Source organism: Lethenteron reissneri, chromosome 62 (assembly GCF_015708825.2).
Source record: "Lethenteron reissneri isolate LAM-NWPU_2019-01 chromosome 62, ASM1570882v1, whole genome shotgun sequence".
In the NCBI taxonomy this organism is placed as follows: domain Eukaryota; kingdom Metazoa; phylum Chordata; class Hyperoartia; order Petromyzontiformes; family Petromyzontidae; genus Lethenteron; species Lethenteron reissneri.
The window spans coordinates 1,953,508-1,977,779 of NC_083840.1; the positions used below are offsets into that span (position 1 = coordinate 1,953,508).

Consider the following 24,272-nt stretch of genomic DNA (forward strand, 5'->3'; position numbering starts at 1 on the left):
ACACACTGCACGGTAGATACACACTGCACCGCAGATACACACTGCACCACAGATACGCACTGCACCGCAGATACACACTGCACCGCTGATACACACTGCACCGCAGATACACACTGCACCGCAGATACACACTGCACCGCAGATACACACTGCACCGTTAATACACACTGCACCGCAGATACACACTGCACCGCTGATACACACTGCACCGTTAATACACACTGCACCGCAGATACACACTGCACCGCAGATACACACTGCACCGCAGATACACACTGCACCGTTGATACACACTGCACCGTTGATACACACTGCACCGCAGATACACACTGCACCGTTGATACACACTGCACCGTTGATACGCTGCATCGCAGATACACACTGCACCGTTGATATGCTGCATCGCAGATACACACTGCACCGTTGATATGCTGCATCGCAGATACACACTGCACCGTTGATACGCTGCATCGCAGATACACACTGCACCGTTGATATGCTGCATCGCAGATACACACTGCACTGTTGATACACACTGCACCGCAGATACGCTGCACCGCAGATACACACTGCACCGCAGATACACACTGCACCGCAGATACACACTGCACCGCAGATACGCTGCACCGCAGATACACACTGCACCGCAGATACACACTGAACCGCAGATACACACTGAACCGCAGATACACACTGCACCGTTGATACACACTGCACAGCAGATACACACTGCACCGTTGATACACACTGCACCACAGATACACACTGCACCGCTGATACACACTGCACCGCAGATACACACTGCACCGCAGATACACACTGCACAACAGATACACACTGCACCGTTGATACACACTGCACCGTTGATACACACTGCACCGTTGATACACACTGCACCGTTGATACACACTGCACCGTTGATACACACTGCACCGCAGATACACACTGCACCGTTGATACACACTGCACCGCAGATACACACTGCACCGCAGATACACACTGCACCGCAGATACACTGCACCGTTGATACACACTGCACCGCAGATACACACTGCACCGCAGATACACACTGCACCGTTGATACACACTGCACCGTTGATACACACTGCATCGTTGATACACACTGCACCGCAGATACACACTGCACCGTTGATACACACTGCACCGTTGATACGCTGCACCGCAGATACGCACTGCACCGCAGATACGCACTGCACCGCAGATACACACTGCACCGCAGATACACACTGCACCGTTGATACACACTGCACCGCAGATACACACTGCACCGTTGATACACACTGCACCGCAGATACGTTGCGCTGTCGATACGCACTGCACCGTTGATACGCTGTTCTGTCAATGACAATGACGACGATGACGATGATGACGACGGTGATGATGATGATGACGACGGTGACGATGATGATGACGACGGTGACGACAACGATGACAACGATGACAACGATGACGACGATGCGGCGATGACGCGACGGCGATGACTCGACGGTGACGTGACGGTGACGTGACGGTAACGTGACGGTAACGTGACGGTAACGTGACGGTAACGTGACGGTGACGCGACGGAGATGACTCGACGGTAACGTGACGGTGACGCGACGGTAACGTGACGGTGACGCGACGGTAACGTGACGGTGACGTGACGGTGACGTGACGGTAACGTGACGATAACGTGACGGTGACGCGACGGTAACGTGACGGTAACGTGACGGTGACGTGGCGGTGACGTGACGGCGATGACTCGACGGTTACGTGACGGTCACGTGACGGTGACGTGACGGTAACGTGACGGTAACGTGACGGTGACGTGGCGGTGACGTGGCGGTGACGTGACGGCGATGACTCGACGGTGACGTGACGGTGACGTGACGGTAACGTGACGGTAACGTGACGGTAACGTGGCGGTGACGTGACGGCGATGACTCGACGGTGACGTGACGGTGACGTGACGGTGACGTGACGGTGACGTGACGTGACGGTGACGTGACGGTGACGCGACGTGACGGTGACGTGACGGTGACGTGACGGTGACGTGACGGTGACGCGACGGTAACGTGACGGTAACGTGACGGTGACATGGCGGTGACGTGACGGCGATGACTCGACGGTGACGTGACGGTGACGTGACGGTAACGTGACGGTAACGTGACGGTGACGTGGCGGTGACGTGACGGCGATGACTCGACGGTGACGTGACGGTGACGTGACGGTGACGTGACGTGACGGTGACGTGACGGTGACGTGACGGTGACGTGACGGTGACGCGACGTGACGTGACGTGACGGTGACGTGACGGTGACGTGACGTGACGTGACGTGACGGTGACGTGACGGTGACGTGACGGTGACGTGACGTGACGTGACGGTGACGCGACGATGGCGTGACGTGACGTGACGTGACGTGACGGTGGCGTGACGTGCCGTGACGTGACGTGACGTGACGGTGACGGTGGCGTGGCGTGACGTGACGTGACGGTGACGTGACGTGACGGTGACGGTGACGTGACGTGACGGTGACGTGACGGTGACGGTGACGTGACCGTGGCGTGGCGTTGACGTGACGTGACGTGACGTGACGGTGACGGTGACGTGACGTGACGGTGACGTGACGGTGACGGTGACGTGACGTGACGGTGACGGTGACGTGACGGTGACGTGACGGTGACGGTGACGTGACGGTGGCGTGGCGTTGACGTGACGTGACGGTGACGTGACGTGACGTGACGGTGACGTGACGATGACGGTGACGTGACGTGACGGTGACGGTGACGTGACGGTGACGGTGACGTGACGGTGGCGTGGCGTTGACGTGACGTGACGGTGACGGTGACGTGACCGTGATGGTGACGGTGACGGTGACGTGACGGTGACGGTGACGGTGACGTGACGGTGACGGTGACGTGACGGTGACGGTGACGGTGACGTGACGTGACGGTGACGTGACGGTGACGGTGACGTGACGGTGGCGTGGCGTTGACGTGACGTGACGGTGACGTGACGTGACGTGACGGTGACGTGACGATGACGGTGACGTGACGTGACGGTGACGGTGACGTGACGGTGACGGTGACGTGACGGTGGCGTGGCGTTGACGTGACGTGACGGTGACGGTGACGTGACCGTGATGGTGACGTGACCGTGACGGTGACGTGACCGTGACGGTGACGGTGACGTGACGGTGACGTGACGTGACGGTGGCGGTGGCGTGGCGTGGCGTGGCGTGACGGTGACGTGACGTGACGTGACGGTGACGTGCGGCTAACCCACTTGTCCACGGTGATGCAGATGATGGCTCCGATGGGCACGTCCCGGGTGCCCTCCGGCACCAGGATGCGGGCCAAGTAGACCTCCTCCTGGCTCTCGAACCCCACGGTCGCCTTGTCCGTCTCCACCTGCGTCACGCGCGCAAGCAGACTAAGGTCGCCCCCCGCCACTCCCGTGCAGCCTCGCGACAGACCCTTGCTGGGGGGCAAGCGCTGGTGGTGATACGCCGCAGGCCGCAGCGCTACCCAGTCTGATGGGGGTCAAGCGCCGCTGGTGATACACTGCAGCAGCGCTAGCGAGTCTGCTGCTGGGGGGGTCAAGCGCCGGTGGTGATACACTGCAGCAGCGCTAGCGAGTCTGCTGCTGGGGTGGTTAAGCGCCGCTGGTGAGCAGCAGTGGCGCGCGACGGGGTGGGTGGGCGGCACCGCGCACGACACCGCGGCGCACCACCTGGCGTTGTGAATGTGTCAAGGTCCCACCGCTGTGCTTGTGCGCGCCGCGTTAATAACAACAACAAGGATGATGCGATTAAGAACGCGCGCCACGTTGAACTTCGTTGGCACCGCACGTAGCGAATCGTTGCCGTTCGCTCACAGTCCGAGACAGGGGGGAGGGAGGGAGGGAGGGAGGGAGGGGAGGGAGGGAGGGGAGGGAGGGAGGGGAGGGAGGGGAAGGAGGGAGGGAGGGAGGGAGGGAGGGAGGGGAAGGAGGGAGGGAGGGAGGGAGGGAGGGAGGGAGGGAGGGAGGGAGGGAGGGAGGGAGGGAGGGAGGGAGGGAGGGAGGGAGGGAGGGAGGGAGGGAGGGAGGGAGGGGAGGGGAGGTGCCTTCGCCGCTATGGTGCTGGTACCGCAGCAGCAGGGGATCTGGTGATGGGTTTTTGAGGGTGATTTGTGTTTCTTGTTGCTGAACACAGTAACACACAATGGGACTAATGTTACACGGGAAACCCGCGTTATATCTGTGATTAAAAAAATACAAACAAACGACATGATGAACGAAGAAAAGTGCCGAAAGACCGAGCATCTTTCTCGTCTGATCGTTAAAAAAGAAAATGGAAAAAAAAAGAAAGAAAAAAATGGAAAAAAAAAGAAAAGAAGGGAGTGGGCACCTCTGCGATGAGCTCCCCTTCACCGATCCGGTCGCCCTCCTTCTTCTCCCAGCGCGTGATCGTACCGCTCGCCATGGTCGGTGACAATGCCGGCAGGGGCACCTGGGACACACGGACACACGCAGGGTGCAGCACAACGCAAAATCAGCCGCAGCACACACAGACACACGCAGGGTGCAGCACAACACAAAATCAGCCGCAGCACACACGGTCAGACAGATGGATGGACGCACGCACGGATGCACGCACACGCTATATATTCAATCCCGTCTCTCCCTAAAAAAATAAAAAACCCCAGCAACGGATTCGTCGGCAATCTTGGAAGGCTCGGCTCGGCGCTGCCAAGACGGCCAGAGACTCGGCACTGCGGCAACGGACGAGCTTGAATCTTCTTGGTTCTTTCGGTAAAGTCACGTAGGAGGGAAATAATAAAATATAAAAAATAAAACATCATAAAATAATGGCGCTTGCTATTTTATTATGTTTTATTTTTATTATTTTATTAATTCCCTTCTACGTGACTTTACTGAAAGAACCAAGAAGATGAATCCCTGCAGTCACGAAAGCTTTAAATCGGAGCTTGAATCTATCTGTGCGGAGCTCCCGAGTGAATATCCCCCCCCTCCCCCCCTCATCCAAGATGCAGTGCGGTGCTGGGTTCTCTCTCGGGGTTCTCTCCCAAACGAAGCTGAGCTCCTCGTGAACCGAAATTCGCGGTCAAGAGCCCAAAGTGTAGCAGCACCCTCCTAGTAAGACAGCCTCTCCTACTCGGGGGCGTGACGGTGTGCTCGGAGATGTTGACCACCTCGACTGGTATGCAGGAGGTCGTGGGTTCGATCATGACCCTGTATATTTGTAATTTGCGTGTCTCTCATCATCATCATCACGGTGGCTGGGATATGTTAACTACCTCGCCTGGTGTACAGGAGGTCGTGGGTTTGATCATGACCCTGACGCCTGCTGCTGTATATTTGGAGTTTGCGTGTCTCTCTCTCATCATCATCATCACGGTGGCTATGAGATGTTGACTACCTCGCCTGGTCTACAGGAGGTCGTGGGTTCGATCATGACCCTGACGCCTGCTGCTGTATATTTGGAGTTTGCGTGGCTCTCTCTCCCCCCGTGGTCTGTGGATTTTTCTCCGGGGTCCTCCGGCTTTTTGCTCTCCCACATTGTAAATGTCCACACGATGACGACGACGACGATGATGACGATGATGAGCCCACTCCGTTGAGCTGCTATCATTTGTGATTGCCGGGTGGTCGCTTCTGAAAAAGGAGCTACACTGCTGCGTGTGCGTAAAATATAAATAGTTCAGCTTCGTAAAAAGAGTTTAGTTGGTTAAAAAATTGTTTAAAAACACATTGTCCTGCGGAGGGAGCTGGTAGGAACGTTGGGTTGCTCGGTCAATGGCCAGGGTCAACGGCGACGTGGTGTATTCCGCAAATATGGCCGACTGTGAGGGCGGGCACAAGCCGGCGTGAGTAGGTTAAACATTGAGTTTTATAAGGGCACCACGGGGTGACCAGCCCCTCCCCTCCCCACCCAGCCCCACCCCTCCCACCCTCCCCACAAAGCCCCACCCTCCCCACCCAGCCCCACCCTCCCCACCCAGCCCCTCCCCAACCTCCCCACCCACCCAGCCCCTCCCCACCCTCCCCTCTCCACCCAGCCCCACCCCTCCCATTTTTGGATGCACGACGAACGGATGGAAGGACACAATAATCCCCTGTGGGCTGGTGTAACCAGGAGGTTCCTACCAGTATAAAGGAATAATTATTGCCGCTGTTACTGACAGGAGCCATACAACGTAAGCGCAGGGGGGCGTAGGGACGTGAGCTCGCAAACTGCAACGACCTTGGGATGAAAATTAACGGTCGGCTTCACCGTTCCTGACAACGACAACAACAACGCGGGAGGTGAGTTCAGACGTTCACGACACCAAAATACAAACCTTGCGCAAGGAATCACGAACCGCATGCACCAGACGCACATGCTCCGGCAACACGTGCGGTGTCTTTGAAACGGATTCTATTGCCAGAAAATGAGTGAAACCTACGATCATTTCTATACGCTGGCAGCAGAAAGGGGGTCGCAACGGTGCAACAGCCCACGGCTGCAGATTCAAATGACGTCAGGGAACTAGTTCTGAGGTAACGTGAAACATTCCTCTGCACGATAGAGGTCAAACTATGACCTCTGCAGGATACAGGTCAACTATGACCTCTGCAGGATACAGGTCAACTATGACCTCTGCACGATACAGGTCAAACTATGACCTCTGCAGGATAGAGGTCAACTATGACCTCTGCAGGATAGAGGTCAAACTATGACCTCTGCAGGATAGAGGTCAAACTATGACCTCTGCAGGATACAGGTCAAACTATGACCTCTGCAGGATACAGGTCAAGCTATGACCTCTGCAGGATACAGGTCAAGCTATGACCTCTGCAGGATAGAGGTCAAACTATGACCTCTGCAGGATAGAGGTCAAACTATGACCTCTGCAGGATAGAGGTCAAACTATGACCTCTGCAGGATAGAGGTCAAACAATGACCTCTGCACGATAGAGTTCAAACTATGACCTCTGCACGATAGAGGTCATATTATGACCTCTGCACGATAGAGGTCATATTATGACCTCTGCACGATAGAGGTCAAACTGTCACCTATGCAGGATAGAGGTCAAACTATGACCTCTGCAGGATAGAGGTCATATTATGACCTCTGCACAAAATAGGTCATAATATGACCTATCTTGCACAATAGAGACCGCTACACAACAGAGGTCATACTAAACTTTAAAGTAAACTATCATTATTTTATTATACCACGCAAGGCCCCACACTGATCTGCGTCGCTCTTTTTCAGAAGCGGACCACCCGCCCATCACAAATGATCGCAGCTCTACGGAGTGGCTTATTGTCATCGTCGGACTAAACATACTCCAAACGCGTGGCGATGATTTTCATTGCGGAGGGGAAAATCCACGCCAACACGGGGAGAGAGAGACACCGCAAATCCCAAATATACAGCAGCCGTCAGGGTCGGGATCGAACCCACGATCTTCTGTACATCAGGCGAGGTAGTTAACATCTCCTAGCCACCGTGATGATGATGATGAGAGAGACACGCAAACTCCAAATATACAGCAGCAGGCGTCAGGGTCGGGATGGAACCCACGACCTCCTGTACACCAGGCGAGGTAGTTAACATCTCCTCGCCACCGCAGATAAGAAATAATAAAGTTGCTGAAAGTGACAAAATCACGCGATTATCTTGCACGGGCAGTCTGGGAGTGCCCCCAGAGGTTTGGCAAATCCATCCGACGATAAATCCATCCGATGGCCGGTGTTCGCTTGGCTTTAAATAGGGACGCAGCTGCCAGAGTGGTGTAATGGCCAACACGCTGTGCAAGTCTCAGTGTGTTGGTGTGACGTCAACACGCTGTGCAAGTCTCAGTGCGCTGTGTGACGGTCAACACGCTGTGTGACGGTCAACACGCTGTGTGAGTCTCAGTGCGTTGGTGTGACGTCAACACGCTGTGAGTCTCAGTGTGTTGGTGTGACGTCAACACGCTGTGCAAGTCTCAGTGCGCTGTGTGACGGTCAACACGCTGTGTGACGGTCAACACGCTGTGTGAGTCTCAGTGCGTTGGTGTGACGTCAACACGCTGTGAGTCTCAGTGTGTTGGTGTGACGTCAACACGCTGTGCAAGTCTCAGTGCGCTGTGTGACGGTCAACACGCTGTGTGACGGTCAACACGCTGTGTGAGTCTCAGTGCGTTGGTGTGACGTCAACACGCTGTGAGTCTCAGTGTGTTGGTGTGACGTCAACACGCTGTGCAAGTCTCAGTGCGCTGTGTGACGGTCAACACGCTGTGTGACGGTCAACACGCTGTGTGAGTCTCAGTGCGCTGTGTGACGGTCAACACGCTGTGTGAGTCTCAGTGTGTTGGTGTGACGTCAACACGCTGTGTGTGTCTCAGCGTGTTGGTGTGACGTCAACACGCTGTGCGAGTCTCAGTGTGTTGGTGTGACGTCAACACGCTGTGCGAGTCTCAGTGTGTTGGTGTGACGTCAACACGCTGTGCAAGTCTCAGTGCGCTGTGTGACGGTCAACACGCTGTGTGAGTCTCAGTGTGTTGGTGTGACGTCAACACGCTGTGTGTGTCTCAGCGTGTTGGTGTGACGTCAACACGCTGTGCGAGTCTCAGTGTGTTGGTGTGACGTCAACACGCTGTGCGAGTCTCAGTGTGTTGGTGTGACGTCAACACGCTGTGCGAGTCTCAGCGTGTTGGTGTGACGTCAACACGCCGTGTGAGTCTCAGTGTGTTGGTGTGACGTCAACACGCTGTGTGAGTCTCAGTGTGTTGGTGTGACGTCAACACGCTGTGCGAGTCTCAGTGTGTTGGTGTGACGTCAACACGCTGTGTGAGTCTCAGTGTGTTGGTGTGACGTCAACACGCTGTGTGAGTCTCAGTGTGTTGGTGTGACGTCAACACGCTGTGTGAGTCTCAGTGTGTTGGTGTGACGTCAACACGCTGTGTGAGTCTCAGTGTGTTGGTGTGACGTCAACACGCTGTGCGAGTCTCAGTGTGTTGGTGTGACGTCAACACGCTGTGTGAGTCTCAGTGTGTTGGTGTGACGTCAACACGCTGTGTGAGTCTCAGTGTGTTGGTGTGACGTCAACACGCTGTGTGAGTCTCAGTGTGTTGGTGTGACGTCAACACGCTGTGTGAGTCTCAGCGTGTTGGTGTGACGTCAACACGCTGTGTGAGTCTCAGTGTGTTGGTGTGACGTCAACACGCTGTGTGAGTCTCAGTGTGTTGGTGTGACGTCAACACGCTGTGTGAGTCTCAGTGTGTTGGTGTGACGTCAACACGCTGTGCGAGTCTCAGTGTGTTGGTGTGACGTCAACACGCCGTGCGAGTCTCAGTGTGTTGGTGTGACGTCAACACGCTGTGTGAGTCTCAGTGTGTTGGTGTGACGTCAACACGCTGTGTGAGTCTCAGTGTGTTGGTGTGACGTCAACACGCCGTGTGAGTCTCAGCGTGTTGGTGTGACGTCAACACGCTGTGTGAGTCTCAGTGTGTTGGTGTGACGTCAACACGCTGTGTGAGTCTCAGTGTGTTGGTGTGACGTCAACACGCTGTGTGAGTCTCAGTGTGTTGGTGTGACGTCAACACGCCGTGTGAGTCTCAGCGTGTTGGTGTGACGTCAACACGCTGTGTGAGTCTCAGTGTGTTGGTGTGACGTCAACACGCCGTGCGAGTCTCAGTGTGTTGGTGTGACGTCAACACGCTGTGTGAGTCTCAGTGTGTTGGTGTGACGTCAACACGCCGTGTGAGTCTCAGCGTGTTGGTGTGACGTCAACACGCCGTGTGAGTCTCAGTGTGTTGGTGTGACGTCAACACGCTGTGTGAGTCTCAGCGTGTTGGTGTGACGTCAACACGCTGTGTGTGTCTCAGTGTGTTGGTGTGACGTCAACATGCTGTGTGAGTCTCAGTGTGTTGGTGTGACGTCAACACGCTGTGTGAGTCTCAGTGTGTTGGTGTGACGTCAACACGCTGTGTGAGTCTCAGTGTGTTGGTGTGACGTCAACACGCTGTGTGAGTCTCAGTGTGTTGGTGTGACGTCAACACGCTGTGCGAGTCTCAGTGTGTTGGTGTGACGTCAACACGCTGTGTGAGTCTCAGTGTGTTGGTGTGACGTCAACACGCCGTGTGAGTCTCAGCGTGTTGGTGTGACGTCAACACGCCGTGTGAGTCTCAGTGTGTTGGTGTGACGTCAACACGCTGTGTGAGTCTCAGCGTGTTGGTGTGACGTCAACACGCTGTGTGTGTCTCAGTGTGTTGGTGTGACGTCAACACGCTGTGCGAGTCTCAGTGTGTTGGTGTGACGTCAACACGCTGTGTGAGTCTCAGCGTGTTGGTGTGACGTCAACACGCTGTGCGAGTCTCAGTGTGTTGGTGTGACGTCAACACGCTGTGTGAGTCTCAGTGTGTTGGTGTGACGTCAGCACGCTGTGTGAGTCTCAGTGTGTTGGTGTGACGTCAACACGCTGTGTGTGTCTCAGTGTGTTGGTGTGACGTCAACACGCTGTGCGAGTCTCAGTGTGTTGGTGTGACGTCAACACGCTGTGTGTGTCTCAGTGTGTTGGTGTGACGTCAACACGCTGTGTGAGTCTCAGTGTGTTGGTGTGACGTCAACACGCTGTGTGTGTCTCAGTGTGTTGGTGTGACGTCAACACGCTGTGTGAGTCTCAGCGTGTTGGTGTGACGTCAACACGCTGTGCGAGTCTCAGTGTGTTGGTGTGACGTCAACACGCCGTGCGAGTCTGTGTGTTGGTGTGACGTCAACACGCCGTGCGAGTCTCAGTGTGTTGGTGTGACGTCAACACGCCGTGCGAGTCTCAGTGTGTTGGTGTGACGTCAACACGCCGTGCGAGTCTCAGCGTGTTGGTGTGACGTCAACACGCTGTGTGAGTCTCAGCGTGTTGGTGTGACGTCAACACGCTGTGTGAGTCTCAGCGTGTTGGTGTGACGTCAACACGCTGTGTGTGTCTCAGCGTGTTGGTGTGACGTCAACACGCTGTGTGAGTCTCAGTGTGTTGGTGTGACGTCAACACGCTGTGTGAGTCTCAGTGTGTTGGTGTGACATCAACACGCTGTGTGAGTCTCAGTGTGTTGGTGTGACGTCAACACGCTGTGCGAGTCTCAGTGTGTTGGTGTGACGTCAACACGCTGTGCGAGTCTCAGCGTGTTGGTGTGACGTCAACACGCTGTGCGAGTCTCAGTGTGTTGGTGTGATGTCAACACGCCGTGTGAGTCTCAGTGTGTTGGTGTGATGTCAACACGCCGTGTGAGTCTCAGTGTGTTGGTGTGACGTCAACACGCTGTGTGAGTCTCAGTGTGTTGGTGTGACGTCAACACGCCGTGTGAGTCTCAGTGTGTTGGTGTGACGTCAACACGCTGTGTGAGTCTCAGTGTGTTGGTGTGATGTCAACACGCCGTGTGAGTCTCAGTGTGTTGGTGTGATGTCAACACGCCGTGTGAGTCTCAGTGTGTTGGTGTTAAGGTCAACACGCTGTGCGAGTCTCAGTGTGTTGGTGTGACGTCAACACGCCGTGCGAGTCTCAGTGTGTTGGTGTGACGTCAACACGCCGTGCGAGTCTCAGTGTGTTGGTGTGACGTCAACACGCTGTGTGAGTCTCAGCGTGTTGGTGTGACGTCAACACGCTGTGTGTGTCTCAGTGTGTTGGTGTGACGTCAACACGCTGTGTGAGTCTCAGCGTGTTGGTGTGACGTCAACACGCTGTGTGTGTCTCAGTGTGTTGGTGTGACGTCAACACGCTGTGTGAGTCTCAGTGTGTTGGTGTGACGTCAACACGCCGTGCGAGTCTCAGTGTGTTGGTGTGACGTCAACACGCTGTGCGAGTCTCAGTGTGTTGGTGTGACGTCAACACGCTGTGTGTGTCTCAGTGCGGTGGTGTGACGTCAACACGCCGTGTGAGTCTCAGCGTGTTGGTGTGACGTCAACACGAGTTTGCGTCTCTCTCTCATCATCATCACGGTAACAAAGAGATGTTAACTACCTCGCCTGGTATACAGGAGGTCGGGAGTTCGATCCCGACCCCGACGATGCCTGCTGCGGCTGTATATTTGGAGTCTGCGTCTCTCTCTCTCGCCCTCCACATTTGGAGTCGGCGTCACGTGTCCAGAGCGCTGCTCTCCGCTAGCAAGGCCACCGCGGGCCACCGGTGGCGTTTAGAACGACCCCTGACCTGCGGCCTCCACCGATAATACGCAAAAAGAGAAAACACCCCACAGCCACCATCATCATCATCGTCGTCGTGTTGGCGTCAAACCCACAAAGGTTTCAAATGTGTGGCGGCCCTCACACTGGTGATGTCTTATAGGCGAACGTGTCCACCACTAACCCGCCACCACCCCCGTCTGAAAATGAGTGAACGCTGGTGTTTGGCTGCTGCTAGACATTTCCACGCGACGGTGATGATGCCGTTTGCCCCGTATTCTTGCGCAGGGAAATTGAGTTTTCAGGTCCAAACGGCGTACAGCCCCTTCAATGACGGGCAACAATAAAACAACATTCTATGTGTTTGTGTTGCTCCCTCGCGATGGGACTTTGTAGGATGAACGTTGAGATTCATAAGGGGCACGGGGTGACCAGTAAGGTCTGAATTGGTCCGTAATAAGGTCGGGCACTGATAAGAGGTTGGCAGGTAGGACACTACTATAGACTACTACACTACTATAGACTACTACACTATAGACCACTACACTATAGACCACTACACTATAGACCACTACACTATATACTACTACACTACTATAGACTACTACACTACTATAGACTACTACACTACTATAGACCACTACACTACTATAGACTACTACACTACTATAGACTACTACACTACTATAGACTACTACACTATAGACTACTACACTACTATAGACTACTACACTACTATAGACTACTACACTACTATAGACCACTACACTATAGACTACTACACTATAGACTACTACACTATAGACCACTACACTATAGACTACTACACTATAGACTACTACACTACTATAGACTACTACACTACTATAGACTACTACACTACTATACACTACTACACTATAGACTACTACACTATAGACTACTGCACTACTATAGACTACTACACTACTATAGACTACTACACTACTATACACTACTACACTATAGACTACTACACTATAGACTACTACACTACTATAGACTACTACACTACTATAGACTACTACACTACTATACACTACTACACTATAGACTACTACACTATAGACTACTACACTACTATAGACTACTACACTACTATAGACTACTACACTACTATAGACTACTACACTACTATAGACTACTACACTATAGACTACTACACTACTATAGACTACTACACTATAAACTACTACACTATAGACCACGACACTACTATAGACTACTACACTACTATAGACTACTACACTACTATACACTACTACACTATAGACTACTACACTATAGACTACTACACTACTATAGACTACTACACTACTATAGACTACTACACTACTATAGACTACTACACTACTATAGACTACTACACTATAGACCACTACACTACTATAGACCACTACACTATAGACTACTACACTACTATAGACCACGACACTACTATAGACCACTACACTATAGACTACTACACTACTATAGACCACGACACTACTATAGACTACTACACTACTATAGACTACTACACTACTATAGACTACTACACTACTATAGACCACGACACTACTATAGACTACTACACTACATACCTGTCAACCCATTCAGGTGTACAGCCGTTTCATCAATACGGGCACACAGAGCAATCGTTGCGTCTATCTGTTTGGGTTTCTCCCTTGAGCTGGGACTTTGTAGATTGAACATTGAGGACACGGGGTGACCATTGAGGTCTGAATTGGCCTGTGTTAAGGGCACTGATAAGGGGTTGACAGCTGTGGGATGATGATAAGTCACTTGGCCGAGCTGTCATTTGTGACGGCCAAGTCTGCGCTACTGAACAAGTATAACCCTATGGGGACCTCATTGCACCATTAAAGGTGTCAGTTTTGTTGCCAGATAGAAGGGTAAAGAACCAATTATCAAGTATAACCCGTAAAAACAAAGTTTTTCACTATAAATCCTTTATATGCGTGGCGGCTAGAGTCCTCTCGTCCTCTGGCTTGAGATGGCTGCCACCTATGGGTCAGATGATTGCATTGCACCATTAAGCAATTGGTAATTAAATATAATATTTTTGTCCTAAAAAGTGTAAAATTTTGGAAAAAAAATTTCACGAACATTAATTGTCACGCACAACGAGTCTGTGTGAAGAATGTCAGCTCGATTTGGATCACGGGAAGTGGGTTAAAAAACGACCCAAAGATTTGCACGGTCGTAAGCAAGCAAGCGAACTTAATATAAAGGATTTAAAAAAGAGATTCTACGGAGCTCAGCGCTGACCTCACCACCTCACCAGGTAAACATTTAAACATTCGTTTTCTTACACGCTTTCTATTAACTCACTCTGTCTGTTGTTGTTGTATCCTCAAATCTTGTAACTCAATTTTAACCCACTTACCAATGTGGTATCGACTGCAAACTTGGTATACTTATGTCATACTGATGACAATACTATATTATATCATATAATTTTTTTAAACATTTGTAAACATTCTTTTGTATATGTTACGTTTCGGCTTGGGTCTAATTGTCCACGCTCAACTGACGTTGGCTGTAAATCACCACGGCCCCTTACATTATGGCAATCTTCGGGGCCACTTCCTGGAGTCGTGGAGTTCTGCCATAACTAGAACATTTCATAAAAGCGTGTTTTAAAAAAGTTTTTACAAATATTATTCGTGTTCACGTCACACGACCTCCTGCGTACAGGGGGGGGGGGAGTTAACATCTCGCCACCGCCGGTGTACCCTGGAATGCGGCCTGGGAATGCGTTACAGCGCCGGGAGGTGAGGGAGCGAGGGACACAGGGAGGGAGGGGAGGGAAAGGGTGGGAGGGAGAGGAGGGTGGGAGGGAGGGAGGGAAGGAGGTAGAGTGGGAGGGAGGGAAGGGAGTGACACAGGGAGGGAGGGAGGGAGAGGAGGGAGAGGGTGGGAGGGAGGGAGGTAGGGTGGGAGGGAAGGGAGTGACACAGGGAGGGTAGGGAGAGGAGGGAGAGGGTGGGAGGGAGGGAGGTAGGGTGGGAGGGAAGGGAGTGACACAGAGAGGGAGGGAGAGGAGGGAGAGGGTGGGAGGGAGGGAGGTAGGGTGGGAGGGAAGGGAGTGACACAGGGAGGGTAGGGAGAGGAGGGAGAGGGTGGGAGGGAGGGAGGTAGGGTGGGAGGGAAGGGAGTGACACAGAGAGGGAGGGAGAGGAGGGAGAGGGTGGGAGGGAGGGAGGTAGGGTGGGAGGGAAGGGAGTGACACAGGGAGGGTAGGGAGAGAGGGAGGCAGGGGAGGGAGGGAGAGAAGGGAGTGACGCAGGGAGGTGAGGGAGAGGAGGGTGAGAGGGAGAGGAAGGTGGGACGCAGGGAGGGAGGGCAGGGAGGGAAGGGAGGCAGGGGAGGCAGGGGAGGCAGGGGAGGGAGGGGAAGCAGTGAGTGAATGTGATGGGTGGCACTGCCTTTGGGTGCTCTGCGTGAGGCCACGTGACCAACAGGTCCGGGGCTTGCTGTGATTCGAGCGAACCGCGAAGCAAGCTGCGACAAGACTAATCTTACTCTTACTGGGCTCATTCTTTATTTACCTGTCACCCCTTACCTGTCAACCCCTTACCTGTCAACCCCTTACCTGTCATCCCCTTACCTGTCAACCCCTTACCTGTCCACTCCTTACCTGTCCACTCCTTACCTGCCACCCCCTTACCTGTCAACCACTTACCTGTCAACCCCTTACCTGTCACCCCTTACCTGTCAACCCCTTACCTGTCACCCCCTTACCTGTCACCCCCTTACCTGTCACCCCCTTACCTGTCAACCCATTACCTGTCAACCCCTTACCTGTCACCCCTTACCTGTCACCCCCTTACCTGTCACCCCCTTACCTGTCACCCCCTTACCTGTCACCCCCTTACCTGTCAACCCCTTACCTGTCCACTCCTTACCTGTCAACCCCTCACCTGTCAACCACTTACCTGTCAACCCCTTACCTGTCAACTCCTTACCTGCCACCCCCTCACCTGTCAACCACTTACCTGTCAACCCCTTACCTGTCAACCCCTTACCTGTCAACCCCTTACCCGTCAACCCCTTACCTGTCAACCCATTACCCATTAACCCCTTACCTGTCAACCCCTTACCTGTCAACCCCTTACCTGTCAACCCCTTACCTGTCCACCCCATACCTGTCACCCCCTTACCTGTCAACCCCTTACCTGTCAACCCCTTACCTGTCCACCCCATACCTGTCACCCCTTACCTGTCAACCCCTTACCTGTCAACCCCTTGCCTGTCAACCCCTTACCCGTCCACCCCTTACCCGTCAACCCCTTACCAGTCAACCCCTTACCTGTCACCCCCTTACCTGTCAACCCCTTACCCGTCAACCCCATACCTGTCACCCCCTTACCTGTCAACCCCTTACCCGTCAACCCCTTACCTGTCAACCCCTTACCCGTCACCCCTTACCTGTCAACCCCTTACCTGTCAACCCCTTACCTGTCAACCCCTTACCTGTCAACCCCTTACCCGTCACCCCTTACCTGTCAACCCCTTACCTGTCAACCCCTTACCTGTCAACCCCTTACCTGTCCACTCCTTACCTGTCACCCCTTACCTGTCACCCCCTTACCTGTCAACACCTTACCTGTCACCCCCTTACCAGTGCCTACCTTATTGATCCCCCGGTGCCCTTATACATCTCAACGTTCATCCTACAAAGTCCCATCGCGAGGGAGAAACACAAACAAGAACACAATTATTACGGTCATATTTCCCCCCGTCATTTGACCGTCCGTACGCCGTATGGACCTGAAAAGTCAATTTCCCTGCACAAGAATACAGGCTAACGGTGTGGGTTGACACGGTATGGTATTGCCCTCCAAGCCCACGTGTTCATCTTCTTGCCGTCTCTACACTGCGCTCACAGCGTGTGACGTGTTTCAAGCTTCATGTATTGACTCGGGTGCAACCGCAATAAACAAAACATGAACACAGAACATCTTAAAGCGACGACGCGCAACAGAGACATCCTGGAGAAACCAGCAAATACACTGAGACATCTCCTTCACCAGTGGCAAAATATAGTAATAGCTTTTTACCCTTTCAACTGGTACAAAAACTGACACCTTTATACAAGGCATCATGTTTGCAATAACCACAACACAAGCAGTCAAAATGCAAACAAAAAGAAACAACTCTGATAATGATATGCACGGTCCTTGAAGTTGATTGGTCCACACCCGAGACAGCTTTTCTTAGAGCCTAGTCTCCATTGGTGTGGGACCACTGTTGTATACTAACCCTTCTTCCAAAATTGAGATTAATAATATTTGATGATATTTTTATATATTATCTTTTTACTTGTTTTTTTTAATGAATGAAACACACCAAAGCGCAGCAAACTGCAAAACACCAGGTGTTGTTAAGTAATGAACTGGAGGAGGGCTAGGATGGCAGAATTTGCAACCTTGCTTCAAGGAAAGATAAGGCCTGATGAACGGGCACATGTCACCCGTGCAGGCGGCAGAGACAGTGGGAGTGTCAGCCAGACATAGTTAAGGCAAAAAGCCAACCATCCTGCATGGTTTTAAAGTAACGTCAAAATTCGAAATTCAACAACAGAGTAGGCTAAATTATCGATCCTCGCGCTCGCTCAAATTGGAGACCAGGCTGCGAGCTACATCAATGAACCATTGCCATTTGCTAATCCAATACTGAATGTTAATATTACTGAAGTCAAAACGAATTCTATGACCTCAGCACATGGGCAAATAATAGGGCAGTGTCGACTCAAAGGCAATGGAAGAAAGCAGAGGCGCCTTTGTCTAAATCACAACCACAGAAAGCCAGGAATCATCACTGATTGTGTGTTTAGGGATTCCGAGCTAGTTAGAACACGTGCACACAGGGGGGAGGTAGAAGTACGCCTTGTCCTCCTGCAGCTGAGGGAACGAAAATAAGTGGGTCAGCTCAAGGCTGTGTGCACAGGGGAGGGAGCTGATTTAAACAACCCTGCACGTCTGAACGTGAGGGGGCCTTTGACCTGAAATTAAGAATAACACTCCCAGAGCAGAAGGTTGGATGGCCACAGTGAGGAGAATAAGAGTGTTGTATATCTCTCAAGGAGGCAGACCCAGCTGAACAACAAGGCTGCGGGGGTCACCAGAAGTTCGCGTTCGCCTAGTTAAGACAAAAAGCTCAATTATTCTGTATTGCTATTAAAGTAACGTTAAAGTCGGAATTTAACAACAGGGTAGGCTAAAGTTATTGATATTCACACCCACTCCAATTAAACCAGGCCACAAGTTACGCCTACTGAACCATCACCATCATTAAGTCAATATGAAATGTTATTTCCATACTTTAATACTTTCTATACAACTCGACCCGAAGCATATGACAATCAGAACCTTCCTAAGTCAAAATTGAATCGCACCCAGACAGGAGCGAATAGTCGATAAGGTTGAAGAGGGAAGGAAATTAAGAGCACGGCGAACTGCAAACGTAAGCAAAAAGCCGGGAACGACACCAGCCCAGCAACAGCGAGTCGGGCTTCGACAGGCCATAAAAGTAGAATAATAACTCCCGGGGTCAGGGGACACAAGAAGAAGCAGGCAGACAAAAACCAGAACTGACTCCAAGGTTCAACCGCCCTCACCTACAAGGAGTGACGGAAATTAATGAGGCCTTGAGTTAACGGCGTCAGCTGGACAGCAACAACCACGGCGAGCAGAGATAGGGTGGGGCAAAGACTGCGGGGCTATGGAATGCAACTTCGTGTCAGTAAAGCCCTGACAAACAAGTTAAGTTAAAGACATCACAATACATAATATCGTACATAACATCAATGTTAACGCTATTCACCGTAAACTATATTCCGCTTATATAACCATGCAGACACCAAGGAATACGAATTCCTAGGATCAAGAAACTTACCCCTTAACCTAAGATATCGGAAATAAATTAATAGTAATAAGCATATGCATGAAAAGACAAAAGTAAAACTTATGAAAAGCCAGGATAACGGGATGAATCACCACCAGGTCGAATATAAATACATAATAAAAAACGATGTTAAACCCAGGGTCGGAGAGAAAGGTAGATCCCGGCCGTCTTTGTATCTCCGCAGCGCGGGATAGGAGTGTGTATATGCTCGGGGAAACACCTCCACTTGAGTCAAGCACCACGATGGGAAACGACAGACCTTAGGTTACATACAGAATCATAACTGTGAAATAGTAAGGGACAAATGTTAACTTAAAACTTCTTAACCATTTCTTTGTGCGCCGGGTCGGAGAGAGTGTTGCCCCTCCCTCCAGGTGGTGCAACACGAACAAAGACGCCTATGAGACGATTTGTAACGTCTGTGTTTTGGGTTCATGAAGAAGGCCAGACAAGAGATAATATTGCACCCAGACAGAGAGACGACTTCGAGGCAATTTGTAACATCTGATTGTTTGCTCGTGGGTTTTATGGAGGGAGTGTGACAACGGAATATACCGTACGGACACACACATGGACACACCTGCCTACGGACAGATCCTGACACAGCAAAAATCGAAAGAAGCCCCACCTTGTGGGCGGGATCCAGGGGGATTTTTCGGCATAAAGGAAAGGATCCTGAGCATTGGAAATTAGTGCGACCAGCGGGTCGGCTCACGTGGGGAGTGCGACCAGCGGGTCGACTCAGGAGCGAGTGCGACCAGCGGGTCGGCTCAGGAGCGAGCTCGACCGGGAGGGTCGGCTCAGGAGCGAGTGCGACCAGCGGGTCGACTCAGGAGCGAGCTCGACCGGGAGGGTCGGCTCAGGAGCGAGTGCGACCAGCGGGTCGACTCAGGAGCGAGCTCGACCGGGAGGGTCGGCTCAGGAGCGAGCTGCGACCAGCGGGTCGGCTCGACTCATCTTCAGCTCGTCTGGGACTCAGCCGAGTTCGATCGGCTTACCAAAGCCGGCTCTCGGGGCTCGACTCAAGCGGCTCCCCATCTCCTCTGCAGGCGGGCAAGACCCGCTTGACAGCTCAACTCGGCCTGCGTGGGGCAACCTCTGCCGAGTCGGAGGTCTCTGCTGCCGCCGGAGTGGTGAGGGTCGCGGTTTGGCGACGAGGCTCCGTGCACACGACGACCCAACACTGCACGCTGCGAGCGAGTTGTGGGCGCCACCTACCGACCGGGTTCCGAACTGCGACAGCGTATCAACGGGCATCCGAACCAGTTCACCACGGTGACAGGGGAGCGACTGATACGTATGACGCGCACCGCCCCCTCACCACACGACCACCAGGCGTCTGTTTGACATAAAGAATCGACTCCGAACACTGACTATTCAAGACAACTCTTACCACTCAAACACACTCGAACCCATAAGCCATCTGTGGCTGGGAAGGCATCACAACGAGACCGAGTGATGGCCATCCGTCGTTTATAAGAGTATTCGTAATTTTTATCTTTAATATTTAGTGGGCTGTACTCTTAATCGCATAAATTCCCAACAGATCCATCAATACGAACTGATTCTTGGCACCTCCTTCCGCCGAGCCACGCTCACGTGGGGAGTGGTGGCCCACCGGATCCTTATCAGGTGATCTGGTCCCCAATTAGTAAACTTGGTATAAGATAACGATCTTCGGAAAAGGAGCACCGTCGCAGGCCCTTACTCCGAGCCGTTCTGTTGTCAGATAACCTGCCGATGTATCTGTTGAGATTGGTGCCTTTAAGAATAATAACTGTTTTTGATTGTGTTTTTTTATCGCCGTATAATCTTTCAAGTATCTTTCAGTCATAATCGCCGCACGTACTCGCATCCTCTACAGAATATTCAACTGTCCCGTGACCCAAGGTGCTAACAACGTGATAAGGGTTGCGTATGATCAATAAGGAGTGCGGTACTGCGTGAACAATGTTGAGTATGATCATTCATTAACGTTAAGGTTTTCTTAGCATAGTATTTGCATATTTTAACGACCCTCTCTCTCACTAACAACCATCGCGTTATGCGGGATCCATGTGCCGTTGTCAAAGTGAAATCAGACAATCGTTGATGATACTGTATTGATGCCGTGTTGACGTTCCGGGATTGAGAGTTCGCATACTATATCATAGTTAAGGTTGAATTAGTAATAAATTGATCAATACAGAAGTGGTTGTGTGATTCTTTCCTGAAATCTATGCATAAGATCTGCTTCTGCGTTGAGATCTGAACTTGGTGACCTTAATAAACACACTAATACATACTCAGTAAATGTTAAAGCGATAACGGGGTGACCCGGGGACCTAAAAAAAATAACCACGAATACACACTCTGGGAATGTTAAAGCGAGAATGAGACGAACCTAGACAACGATGCCGAGTTAATCTAAGTTAATCTTGCATACTTACACCACACCTGCATGACTGCATACGATTAATTGCCTTATTCCGATCGATAACCCACCCTCGTCACCGAGGCGGGGTCTGGTTATCATAACGACTTGCATTATCATAATTACACCCACTCGCATAATTAATACGATTACCTCTCGAATTGGCATAATTAAAATGTGCATAATTACATAATTAACATATTTCCGGATAATTACACATTTGGCCAAATTTCATTTAATTATTATTTTCACTGAATATTCATAACCCACATATACAACATAATAATTTCACCCACACACGCATACAACATAACAAATTTTGATAACCAACATATACAACACCACCGAATCTTCCACGAAAATAAACCCACCGTATTACCACCACGCTGTGTGCTAAAATCCCAGTGGGATGTTGATGCCCCCGGCCATCGGAGACCGACACCAGTAAGTTGTCACCGCAATGGGGGAAACCCACGGGGCAACATCGCCCCCTCGAGGCAGATGGCGCCTGTGGGTGCGGTGCCTCCTTCACCACGACACAGCACTACCCCCACACCCCCCCCATGTCACTACCCCCACACCCCCATGTCTCTACCCCCACACCCCCCATGTCTCTACCCCCACACCCCCCCCCCCATGTCACTACCCCCACACCCCCCCCCCCATGTCACTACCCCACACCCCCATGTCACTACCCCCCCATGTCACTACCCCCCCCCATGTCACTACCCCCACACCCCCCCCCCATGTCACTACCCCACACCCCCATGTCACTACCCCCCCATGTCACTACCCCCCCCCCCCCATGTCACTACCCCCACACCCCCCCCCATGTCACTACCCCACACCCCCATGTCACTACCACCCCATGTCACTACCCCCCCCATGTCACTACCCCCACACCCCCCCCCCCCATGTCACTACCCCCAAATGTCTCTACCCCCCCCATGTCACTACCCCCACACCCCCATGTCACTACCCCCACACCCCCCCCATGTCACTACCCCCACACCCCCCCCCCCAATGTCTCTACCCCCCCAATGTCTCTACCCCCCAATGTCTCTACCCCCCCAATGTCACTACCCCCCCCAATGTCTCTACCCCCCCAATGTCTCTACCCCCCCAATGTCACTACCCCCCAATGTCTCTACCCCCCCAATGTCACTACCCCCCCAATGTCTCTACCCCCCCAATGTCTCTACCCCCCCAATGTCTCTACCCCCCCAATGTCTCTACCCCCCCAATGTCTCTACCCCCCCAATGTCACTACCCCCCCAATGTCTCTACCCCCCAATGTCTCTACCCCCCCAATGTCTCTCCCCCCCAATGTCTCTACCCCCCCAATGTCTCTACCCCCCCAATGTCTCTACCCCCCCAATGTCTCTCCCCCCCAATGTCTCTACCCCCCCAATGTCTCTACCCCCCAATGTCTCTACCCCCCCAATGTCACTACCCCCCCAATGTCTCTACCCCCCAATGTCTCTACCCCCCAATGTCTCTACCCCCCCAATGTCTCTACCCCCCCAATGCCTCTACCCCCCCAATGTCTCTACCCCCCCCAATGTCTCTACCCCCCCAATGTCTCTACCCCCCCCCCCCAATGTCTCTACCCCCCAATGTCTCTACCCCCCCAATGTCTCTACCCCCCCAATGTCTCTACCCCCCCAATGTCTCTACCCCCCCAATGTCTCTACCCCCCCAATGTCTCTACCCCCCCAATGTCTCTACCCCCCCAATGTCTCTACCCCCCCAATGTCTCTACCCCCCAATGCCTCTACCCCCCAATGTCTCTACCCCCCAATGTCTCTACCCCCCCAATGTCTCTACCCCCCCAATGTCTCTACCCCCCCAATGTCTCTACCCCCCCCCAATGCCTTTACCCCCCCAATGTCTCTACCCCCCCAATGTCTCTACCCCCCCCAATTTCACTACCCCCCCAATGTCTCTACCCCCCCAATGTCTCTACCCCCCCCAATGTCTCTCCCCCCCCAATGTCTCTCCCCCCCCCCCAATGCCTTTACCCCCCAAATGTCTCTAACCCCCCAATGTCTCTCCCCCCCCCAATGTCACTACCCCCCCAATGTCTCTACCCCCCCAATGTCTCTACCCCCCAATGTCTCTACCCCCCAATGTCTCTACCCCCCCGTGTCTCTACCCCCCCAATGTCTCTACCCCCCCAATGTCTCTACCCCCCCAATGTCTCTACCCCCCCCCCCCAATGCCTTTACCCCCCCAATGTCTCTACCCCCCCAATGTCTCTACCCCCCCCAATGTCACTACCCCCCCAATGTCTCTACCCCCCCCAATGTCTCTACCCCCCCAATGTCTCTACCCCCCAATGTCTCTACCCCCCCCCCAATGCCTTTACCCCCCCAATGTCTCTACCCCCCCAATGTCTCTACCCCCCCCCAATGTCACTACCCCCCCAATGTCTCTACCCCCCCAATGTCTCTACCCCCCCCAATGTCTCTACCCCCCCAATGTCTCTACCCCCCCCCCAATGTCTCTACCCCCCCCAATGTCTCTACCCCCCCAAAGTCTCTACCCCCCCAATGTCTCTACCCCCCCAATGTCTCTACCCCCCCCAATGTCTCTACCCCCCCCAATGTCTCTACCCCCCCAATGTCTCTAATCCCCCCCCCCCAATGTCTCTACCCCCCAATGTCTCTACCCCCCAATGTCTCTACCCCCCCAATGTCTCTACCCCCCCAATGTCTCTACCCCCCCAATGTCTCTACCCCCCCATGTATCTCCCCCCCCAATGTCTCTCCCCCCCAAT

General features: G+C 52.8%; 1 pseudogene; it reads right to left on the reverse strand.

Moving 5' to 3' along the window:
• The window catches only part of LOC133358552 (dihydrolipoyllysine-residue acetyltransferase component of pyruvate dehydrogenase complex, mitochondrial-like), a 49,968-nt pseudogene that overhangs the window by 23,439 nt on the left and 2,257 nt on the right, over positions 1–24,272 (reverse strand).